Genomic DNA, 10,602 nt, shown 5'->3' on the forward strand with positions numbered 1-10,602 from the left:
AAAAATTGTTTGATCCTTTTAATTCCCTTTAAACCCCCAATTTGCCCAACGAGTCTCTCAGTGTAGCCAAATGCAAAGGGAAATCTGATCCAAACCTCCCCCACACACACACACACTCAGTTTTAGTAATGCTGGAGAGGAGTCTTCCGGTTCTGTTTCCAAACATACTTAGTAGGATTTTAATTTTCTTAAATCTAACATGTACAGCCACAAAACCAAAGTCAAATGGATTGACTTTTCTTTGGTGGTGGTTATCAAACACATTTTAAAACAAAAATAACTCGGCCCAGTAATGAAACCTTGACTTATTCCCTTCAGCACAGTCATGCAACTGGACAGTGAAGCACATGTCATGAGAGCTGGATTTACCTGCAGTCTAGCTTGTGCTTGGAGGGAGTTTAACGGTCACCCAGATTTCCGTGGTCCTGGGCGTAAGGCAGCAGCATGGTTAATGAGTGCACGACAGGAGTCCATGAAATGACCCTGGAAGACAGAAATATGAGCAGCTCTCTCAAGCATTTTATATCAAGTTCCCCCCCCCCAAATAAAAACAAAGGGTTCAAGTCATTTATCTGAAGAAAAGACTGCTGTGTCCAGAATCACTGTCAAAAATAAGAAATGAAAGGTCTGTGAACGGCCTGAGTCATCGGCTTGTTTGGAAGATATAAAGAAAGCCAGAACTGTCCATCCAATCTTGCAAAGGCCGTTAACTCAACACGCCGTCTGTAGCCAAATGCACGCCTTTGTTCCAGGGGTGAGCAGGTGAGCGCGCTGGAGTGAGTCATGGCTCATCTGTCACCACGACGAGGAAAACAACTCTCAGACTCACCACACTGACAACATTGCAGGAGCATCATCCTGACATGACAAGAAAGTTCATTGTTCTCTATTAGACTAAGCAGTAAAAACAACACCCAAAACGCTGAAGCACAGCGAAACAGTCCTTGGCCAGAATCACTGATGTTATAGAAGCTGACCCATAGATAAGATGACCAGTTTTCCTCAAGCACATGCTCGGGCCTCACTGCCCAGGGAGTAGAGGCAGAAGGCTCACCACGGAGGGGAAGTGGACAGGGTGGGGGTGCTGCCCTCTGGCAGTGATCACTGCTGGGACACAGAGCCTGTATTTTCTCTGCAGACATAGAAAGCAGAGCTGGGAGAGTTTGATAGAGATTGATTTTTTTTTTTGCTTTAAAGTAAAATATATATGTGTGAACAACTCTACACCAGCAAATTGGACAACCTGGAAGAAATGGAAAAATTCTTAGAAATATACCACTTACCAAGACTGAGCCTGGAAGAAACAGAAAATCTGAATAGACCAATTGCTAGTAAGGAGATTGAATCTGTAACAATAAGTCTTTCAACAAATAAAAGCCTAGGACCAGATGGCTTCACTAGTGAATTTTACCAAACATTTAAAGAAAATGAATACTAATCCTTTACAAACTCTTCCAAAAAGAAAAAAATCAAAGAAAATGGAATATTCCCAAAGTTATTTTCTGAGGCCAGCATTACCCTGATACCAGAACTAGAACATTACACTATTAGAAAAGAAAACTACAGGCCAGTATCTCTGATGAATAGAGATGCAAAAATTGTCAATAAAATACTAGCAAAACAAACTCAGCAGCACATTAAAAGGATCATATACCATAGCCAGGTAGAATTTACCCCTGGGATGCAAGGATGGTTCAATATACACAAATCAATCAATGTGATAATCACATTAAAAGAATGAAAGAATTATATGATCATATCAATAGAGACAGAAAAATCATTTGATAAAAGTCAACATCCATTCATGATAAAACCCTTAACAAATTAGGTAGAGAAGAAATATATCTCAACATGAAAAAGGCCATATACAACAAGCCCACACAGCTAACATTATACTCAATGGTGAATGACGGAAAGCTTTTCCTCTAAGACTAAGAATATGAAGAGGGTGCTTCTCTTACCACTACTATTCAGAATAGTACTAGAAGTTCTAGCTAAACAATCAGGAAAAAAAAAAGAAGAAGAAGGTATCAGAATTGGAAAGGAAGAAGTAAAATTGTCTCCATATGCAGATGGCATGATTTTATATATAGAGAATCTTAAGGACTCAACTAAATAAGTATTAGATTTCATCAATGAATTAAAATTGCAGTATATAAAATTAACATAAAAATCAGTACTGTTTCTAATAGATTTTCTAAAGAAGAAATGAAATCAATTCCATTTATAATAGCATCAAAAACAATAAAATACTTACAAATAAATTTCACCAAGGTAAAAGATCTCTACTCTTAAAAATTATAAGACATTGATGAAAGAAATAGATGGAAGACAAAAATAAGTGGAAAGGTATCCTGTGTTCAAGGATTGGAAAAATTAACATTGTTAATTTTTAGATTAACAATGGTATCTATAGATTCAATGTAATCCTTATCAAGATTCCAATGGCTTTTTATTATTTTACCAAAATAGAAAAAATACTCCTGAAACGTACATGAAACCACATAGATCCCAAATAGTCAAAGAAATCCTGATAAAGAACAGAGCAGGAGGCATCACACTTTCTGATTTCAAGCTATAGTATAAAGCTATAGTCATCAAAACAGTACGATACTGGCATAAAAACAGACAAAAAGATCAATGGAACAGGATCAAGAGTCCAGAAATAAATCCAACTATGTAAGGTCAACTAATATTTGACAAGGGAGCCAAGAATATTCAATGGAGAAAAGACACTCTTTTAAATAAATGGTACTGGAATAATTAATATTCACATGTAAAAGAACAAAACCAGGCCCTGACTGGTTGGCTCAGTGGCAGAGTGTCGGCCTGGCATGCAGGAGTCCCAGGTTCGATTCCTGGCCAGGGCACACAGGAGAAGCGCCCATCTGCTTCTCCATTCCTCCCCCTCTCCTTCCTCTCTCTCTCTTCCCCTCCCGCAGCCAAGGCTCCACTGGAGCGAAGTTTGCCCGGGCACTGAGGATGGCTCTGTGGCCTCTGCCTCAGGTGCTAGAATGGCTCTGATTGCGGCAGAGCGATGCCCCAAGATGGGCAGAGCATCGCCCCCTGGTGGGCGTGCCGGGTGGATCCTGGTCGGGCGCATGCGGGAGTCTGTCTGACTGCCTCCCCGTTTCCAGCTTCGGAAAAATAAATAAATAAATAAATAAATAAGAACAAAACCAGACTCATATCTTACAGCAGTCACAAAAACTAACTCAAAATTAAAGACTTAAATGTAAGGTATGAAGCCATGAAAGTCCTAGAAGAAAGTGGGAATACAGCTCTTTGACCTGGAATCTGGTGTTGGTTTTTCAGATAGGACACCTGAAGCTCAAGCAACAAAATCAAGAACAAATCAGTAGGACTACATCAAACTGAAAAGCTTCTACACAGCAAAAGAAAACCACCAACAAAGTAAAAAGGCAACCTACAGAATGGGGACAATTTCTGCAAAATGTATTCTTGATAAGGGGGTTAATATCCAAAAGATATAAAGAACTCATACAGTCAATAGTAAAAAAAAACAAAAACCCAATTAAAAAAAAAAGATCTGGAGAGCTACTTCAACAAAAAGACACATAAAAGGCCAACAGATGCACTAAAGATGTTTAACATCACTAGCCATTAGGAAAATGCAAATTAAAACTACAATGAGAGATCATCTCACGCCTGTGCTGGCATGGATGTGGAGAAAAGGAAACCCTTGCGCTCTGTTAGCAGGATTGCACATTTGCGCAACCGCTCTGGAAAACAGTAGGAAGGATCCTCAAAAAGTGAACAGGAGAGTCACCATGTGATTCAGCAACTCCAAGGCTGGGCATAGATCCAAAGGAAATGAAGACACTAACTGCCCCTTGGGCACCTGAAACCTGTATAATTATGGTAATCAGTGTCGCACCAATAAAATTCATTAAAAAATAATATAACACAGTTAAAGTAAAGGGAATGGCACTTGCAAGAAATATATATTTGCCCCACTATGTTCATAGCAGAATTATTTACAATAGACAAGACATGGAAACAACCAACACACACACACACACACACACACGAAACATTACTCAGCCATAAAAAAATGGATGGACCTTGAAGGCATTACCCTAAGTGAAATAAGTCAGACAGAGAAAAACAAATACAATGTGCTCTCACTTGTATGTGGAATCGGAAAAAACAAACGCTCAGAAAAGGAGGCCAGACTTATTACCAGAGGCAGAGGGGTGGGGACAGGGAAATTGGAGAGAGATGGTCAAAAGGTATTGAATACAAACTTCCATTTATAAGATAAATAAATGCTAGGGGTGTAATGTACAACATGATGACCTGAACTAACATTGCTGTGTGATAGATATGCAGCTAATAAGAGTAAGTCCTATGAGTTCACATCACAAGGAGAAATGTTTTCTTTTTTCTTTTTTTAATTTTAATGTATTGATTTTAGAGAGAGAGGAATGGGGAGAGAAACATTAATTTGTTCCTGTATGTGCCCTGACAGGATTGAACCTGTAACCTCTGCACTTCATGATGATGTGCTAACCGACTACGCTATCTGGCCAGGGTTCTTTTTTCCTTTTTCTTTTTATTGTATCTATCTGAGAAGATACATGTTAGCTGAACCTATTGATGTTATTTCACAATATATGTAATCAAACCATCATGCTGTATGCATTAAATTTATACAGTGATGTATGTCAATTATTTCACACTAAACTGAAAACAAGTTTTTGTAATTGTGGTAAAATACACATAAAATTTACCATCTTAACTGTTTTAAAATGTACAGTTAATATCGTTAAATACATTCACATTGTTATGCAATCAGTCCGAAAACTCTTTCGATCCTGCAACACAAAAACAAAAGCTCTGTCTCCATTAAATAACGACTCTCCACTGCTCTGTTTCCCATCTCCCCAGCCCCAGTCACCGCCATTCTGTTTTCTGTCTCTACGAATCTGACTAGTCTGGGTGCCTCACGTAAGTAGAAGCACACATCACTTGTCCTTTTGTGACCCGCTTGTCTCCCTCAGCATCATGTCTTCCAGGTTCATCCGCGTTGTAGCGCGGGTCAGCATTTCCTGGCTTTTGAAGGCTGCGTGATATGCCATTGTATTGCATTGTCTGTACATACCACACGCCTCTTCTCCATTCCTCTGTCAGTGGACACGTAGATGGCTTTCTGCCGTCGGCTATTGTGAATACTGCTGCTCTATAACCGGGGCATACCAATACCTCACAGAGACCCTGCTCTCAGCTCCTCTAAGCATATCCCCAGAGGTGGGATTGCTGGATCACATGGGGCCTCCAGTCTTCCCATTTGGAGGAACGACCACACGGCCTTCCAGAGCAGCAGCACCATTTTACATTCCCACCAGCAGTGCACAGGGGTCCAGCTTTTTGCATCCTCACCGATACTTATTCTGTTGCTGGTGTTTTTGTTTTGTTTTGTTTTGTTTTTATCGTGGCCATCCAACAAGCATGAGATGATACCCCATTGCAGTTTTGATTTTCATCTCCCCAACGATTCAAGATATGGAACATCTTTTCATGCCCTATCAGCCAGCTGTATAGCTTTTTTTTGGAAAGGTCAAAAGTGACTTTGAAAGTTAATGAAACACAGGCACAAGACCCAGGTCTGCCTGAGACTATCCACACACATACATCTTCAATTTAAGTAAAAAGGGAAAAAAAAAAAGATGTCAACAAGATTCCCACTTAGGATTCAGCAGGAGATCTGAGAGTTCATCTAAGTCATTACGCCCGAGGCCCATGTCCACCTAACGGGCCTGCAGTGGTACCCGCTATGGGGCCGCCTACCTCGCAGCGGGCCGCTCCCACAAACATCTGAACGACCAGATAGCTGCTGGCCGAGCTGTCTCTAATGGTGGCCCCATGACATCTCTGACCCTGAGCAGGACCCAAGACCCCCAGCTATACTTTTTAACTCGGGGAACTACACAGAAGTGGGCAGAAGCTGCTGGCTGCTGCCCCTGAGCTGATCAGAGTGGGTTTTTGTGTCAGCCACCTCATCGAGACCAAGGTCCAGGAATGTCACTGCAGGGGAAAGGCTCCCGGTGGCTCGCTCAGCAGCCGCCTCTCTGGCCAGCCCTTCTGAGCTGAGGGCCACATGCCCGGGCACGGGCGTCAAGCTCTCCGACCAGTGCCACCGGGCTGTCCTGGGCGGCCCGCTGTGTCGGTGCTCAAGACACACAAAGGCTCGATTCCAAGCCACAGCATGGCTCTCGGTTGGAAGCTCACGCCCAGCAGCAGAATTTAACCAAAACCAATTTTCTACTTTTGAAACTAATAGTTTAATTTTTTTTATTTCATGTTCTACTTCAAAAAAATATAGTCCTGGACCCTGTCCTCTGCAGGACACTGTCCACTCAAGGCCAGCAACTTCGGGGCCCACGCAAGCATTTAATAAACACCTGGCGAATGGGATGAAAGCAGTTCCACGTGTCAGAAGGTTGATCCGGGCACAGACCAAGCAGAACTCACTCCCTACTGGGTCTGCCGTAAAGATCCACGTCCAAACCCACCAGGAAATGTCCTGGTAACTAGCACAGTGTTGCCTAGAGGAAAGGAAAAGGGGGTGACCGAAGACCCTAACAACGTCCATGTTACATACGGGTAATGCTGACCAGCTGTTCAACATCTCCAGTCAACCCCACAGAAGAAAAACTCCTTGAGCTGTGGCGGGAAGAATGTATACAATATTTATGAGGACTGTATTGAAAGGAAGAGTCATCTCAGAGGGGAACTGCTGGAACTGTCATCCCCAAGGAGTCTGGCAAATTGAAACTGATACTTATCTGTCATGCTTCAGCTGTGACTTGTGTCTGGAAGCAAGATGATGAAGAGGTCCAAATTTTAGCACCCCTGACCCCCGAATTCCTTTACTGAGGGAATTTGATGGTATTCTAGTTAAAACTTTTTTGTTGATAGGAGGCTGAAAAAATCAAAACAGGTTTTCTGTAAGCTTCTTTACTTTTTTAAAGAAACAGTTAAAAGCCCTGTGTCTTTAAATAGAAAAAAATATGCACATTAGGTATACCGAACTGCAATAATAGTACATGTCAGGTGCCATGAGGCCTGCAGCTGACCACGAGATCATTTAAATGAAGTTACTCTCGAATAAATAATTATATGGTGCTAAGACTGTGCATACTTGGCAAAAATTGTATGCTGTGTACACACTTTTTTTTATAATTATTTTAAATTATTGACTAATTATAGAATATTTAAAAATTGACCACAATCTCATTCTTTCCTTTTCTGAATTCCCTTCCAATCCCTATTCAAATGAATGTGTGGTATGTAGCTTTTTAAACTAAAATAATAAAAAAGAGAATGGAAGTTTTTTTTCTTTCTTTTTCTTTAAATTGTGGTCAATTACCCACCCTGAAAACATGCAGCAACGTGGAGGAATTTTGCAAATACGCCATCGCAATCCAAAGCCACTGTCCCCTCCTGAATCCCAGAGTGAGCAAAACATCTTTCAGGAAGAAAATTCAAGATGCACTTTTGATTCACGTGCCTCCAGCCTGCCTGGGGCTGCCAGGTCAGATTCCCAAAGTCTCCACTTCCAGGGAGCACAGAGCTCATAGCAAAGGAAACTAAAATCCCCTCACTCTGCTTTGTCTTGGGCTCTGGGCCAGCTGCCCAGATGCAGGAACTACAGGGACAAGAGGCCACCCCGGGTGGGCCAGACGGTGCTTTGTGGGGGGGCTCGCCGGGGCGGGGCGGGGCAGGGCCGTGGGGGGCAGGACAGAGTCGGGCAGGGGAGGGGCAGACACTGCACAGAAACAGACTCATGGCCCCGCAAGGCAGTTAGGGAAGCTCCACTTCTACAGCCTGAGATACCAACGAGGCTTCTGACATAATTCCAGGGAGGGTTTTATACAGAAGTAGGGGCCTTATCCTCCTCCCACGTAAACTGTTCAGAGCGTGATTAGAGCTAAGGAGAAGATAAGAACAGGACAAACCATCATTAGCTATACCAATATCTACCAGGTTCTCTTTATTTTGGGGTGGGAGGTTGAGGCGGGCGGGCGGGGTGGAGTTTAATCATTAAAGAGACAAGTCTCAGATTCTTCGTCTGGTTTATGTCAGAGAACTTGGGTTTAAGACCTGCTTCCATGTCTGAAATGGCATGTGAGTCTTTGTGCAAATTACTTACACTTTCTGAATCTCATTTTTCCCCATTTGCAACTTGAGGATAAAAATATCTGCCCTACCAACTTATAGATTAAGAATCAACTGTGAAAATTATGTGACACTAACCCCCCCCCCAAAACAAAAGTACTCATTGAACAACTGGCATGACCTTAACACAATCATTCTCCATCATGGAAAGTTTGGCTCCCAGGGGACATCTGGCATTACCTGTAGACATTTTCAGTTGTCACAACTGGGGTCACTCCCCTGGTATCTCATGATTAGTATTCATGGATGCTGCTCCAAATCCTAGAACCCACAGGGCGACCCCCCACAACAAATACCTGGCCCCATATGTCAATAGTATTAAAGCTGAGAGACCCTGCCTTACCATTTTACTGCCTGTCTCATTAAAAACACTCAAGGACAGAACAAATACGCCGAAGACTCGAAAACTGAAGCATTCAAAGTCAGGGATCCAACTTACAACGCTGTAAATACTACCCACCCGCCTTCCTCCTCTGCTTTTCACTGGACGAACCGAATATCGAGACTTGAAGGCGCTCATTTCCAACCCCAAGATGCGAACCTCCTCTGTCTAAAGGGGCAGGCGAAAGGAACATCTGTTCTCCATGGGAATGGTGCTCAGGCAGGGTCATCCTTCTAAACAACGGGGCAGACAGCAGGCGGCCGCCCAGGGCCTGAAAAGCGAGGCGTCCACTGGGGAGCCCGCTGGCTCTAATTCGGTTGGGCAGGACCCCTTCCAACTGCTTATGAACAGATGAATGGATAAAACAACGAGCACAAGGCATGCCCAGGGACGGGAGCTCAGGCGGCAGGCCTGGCTGGTATTCAAAGGGGGAAAGTGAGAAATTCCACAGAGACAACAGCCCAGCTTTCTGCACTGCTCACCACCTTAGGAAGCCCATGTATCCCGAGCAAGGCCTCCGCGCTCACAGCTCTTTCATAAAGAATCCTGACATCTACAGCATTGCTTATAGAAGTGTTTGCCGACTATGGGTCATGGCCCATTTTTGGGGTCGTGATATTCAGTTAATGAGTTGGTAACAGTATTTTTTTAAAAAGATTGTATGTATTGATTTTCCAGGGAGAGGAGGGGAGTACAGAACGAGAAGTAGCTGCTTCACTCTAGCTGTTCACTGGTTGCTTGTTGTGTGGGCCTTGACCAGGCAAGCCCATGGTTTCGAACGGGCAACCTCAGCACTCCAGGTCGGCACTCTATCCACTGCGCCACCACAGGCCAGGCAATACCAGTATTTTTAAATGAACAGAACAGAGCAGAAATCAAAGAGCAGAGAATATAATAAAACGAAACAAAATAAAAGAGTAAATCCCAGTAAGGGAACAAATTGTTTATGACACTAAATTCTTATGTGTGTTTATACATTTGCCTGTATATTGGTTTGTGAAGTAAAAGCATGTTTCTTGAACAATGGTCAAAAACAGTTTGAAAAACAATGACATAAAATCACATATGGCAGTTTCCCCAGAATGGCATGTCCCTTCTAATAAGATGCAAGGACAACCAAAGTCTAGAGAATCTCAAATCATTTGGAAAATCATTGCCCAAGGCAAACAGTTCAGCTAGAGACAGGGAGAATGACAGAAGACAGACTATCCATCAGGACGGTGAGTTCTGGGCACAAGTTAGGTCCGCGGTCCTTACCCTTCTGCATTCTACAGTTTACAAGAAACTGTCACCGGGGTCACATTCTTCCTATGAAATTTAAATGACCTCCAAAAGAAGAAGTTAACCGGAGAACTGAGTCTTGAAGGATGCATGGGATTCTGCTTGATGAAGAAAATAAAGGAGGCCCGACCAGGCAGTGGAGCAGTGGATAGAGTGTCAGACTGGGAAACGGAGGACCCAGGTTCAAAACCCGGCTTGAGCGCAGGATCATAGACATGACCCCATGGTTGCTAGCTTGAGCCCAAAGGTCACTGGCTTGAGCCCAAGGTCGCTGGCTTGAGCCCAAGGTTGCTGGCTTGAGCAAGGGGTCACTCGCTCTGCTGTAGCCCCCCGGTCAAGGCACATATGAGAAATCAATGAACAACTAAGGCACTGCAACAAAGAACTGATGTTTCTCATCTCTCTCCCTTCCTATCTGTCTGTCCCTATCTGTCCCTCTCTCTCTCTGTAGAAAGAAAGAAAGAAAGAAAGAAAGAAAGAAAGAAAGAAAGAAAGAAAGAAAGAAAGAAAGAAAGAAAGAAAGGGGAGGGGAGGGGAGGGGAGGGGAGGGGAGGGGAGGGGGAGGGGAGGGGAGGGGAGGGGAGGGGAGGGGAGGGGAGGGGAGGAAGGAAGGAAGGAAGGAAGGAAGGAAGGAAGGAAGGAAGGAAGGAAGGGGAGAAACATTCCAAGGAGCAAGGAACAGCATGTCCGAAGACATGGTGTCCATGAGCATTGGCTGAATACATAATTGACCGAAT

General features: G+C 43.4%; 1 protein-coding gene across 1 annotated transcript in view; it reads right to left on the reverse strand.

Moving 5' to 3' along the window:
* TIAM2 (TIAM Rac1 associated GEF 2) overlaps positions 1-486 on the reverse strand; it is a 109,389-nt gene extending 108,903 nt beyond the window's left edge. Inside the window, exon 1 of the mRNA XM_066372944.1 lies at positions 370-486. The gene's annotated coding sequence lies outside the window, so the exon portion shown is untranslated. The remainder of the gene's footprint in view (positions 1-369) is intronic.
* Between the last annotated feature and the right edge of the window lie 10,116 nt (positions 487-10,602).

The sequence above is a fragment of the Saccopteryx leptura genome, chromosome 3 (genome assembly GCF_036850995.1).
Source record: "Saccopteryx leptura isolate mSacLep1 chromosome 3, mSacLep1_pri_phased_curated, whole genome shotgun sequence".
NCBI lineage: Eukaryota > Metazoa > Chordata > Mammalia > Chiroptera > Emballonuridae > Saccopteryx > Saccopteryx leptura.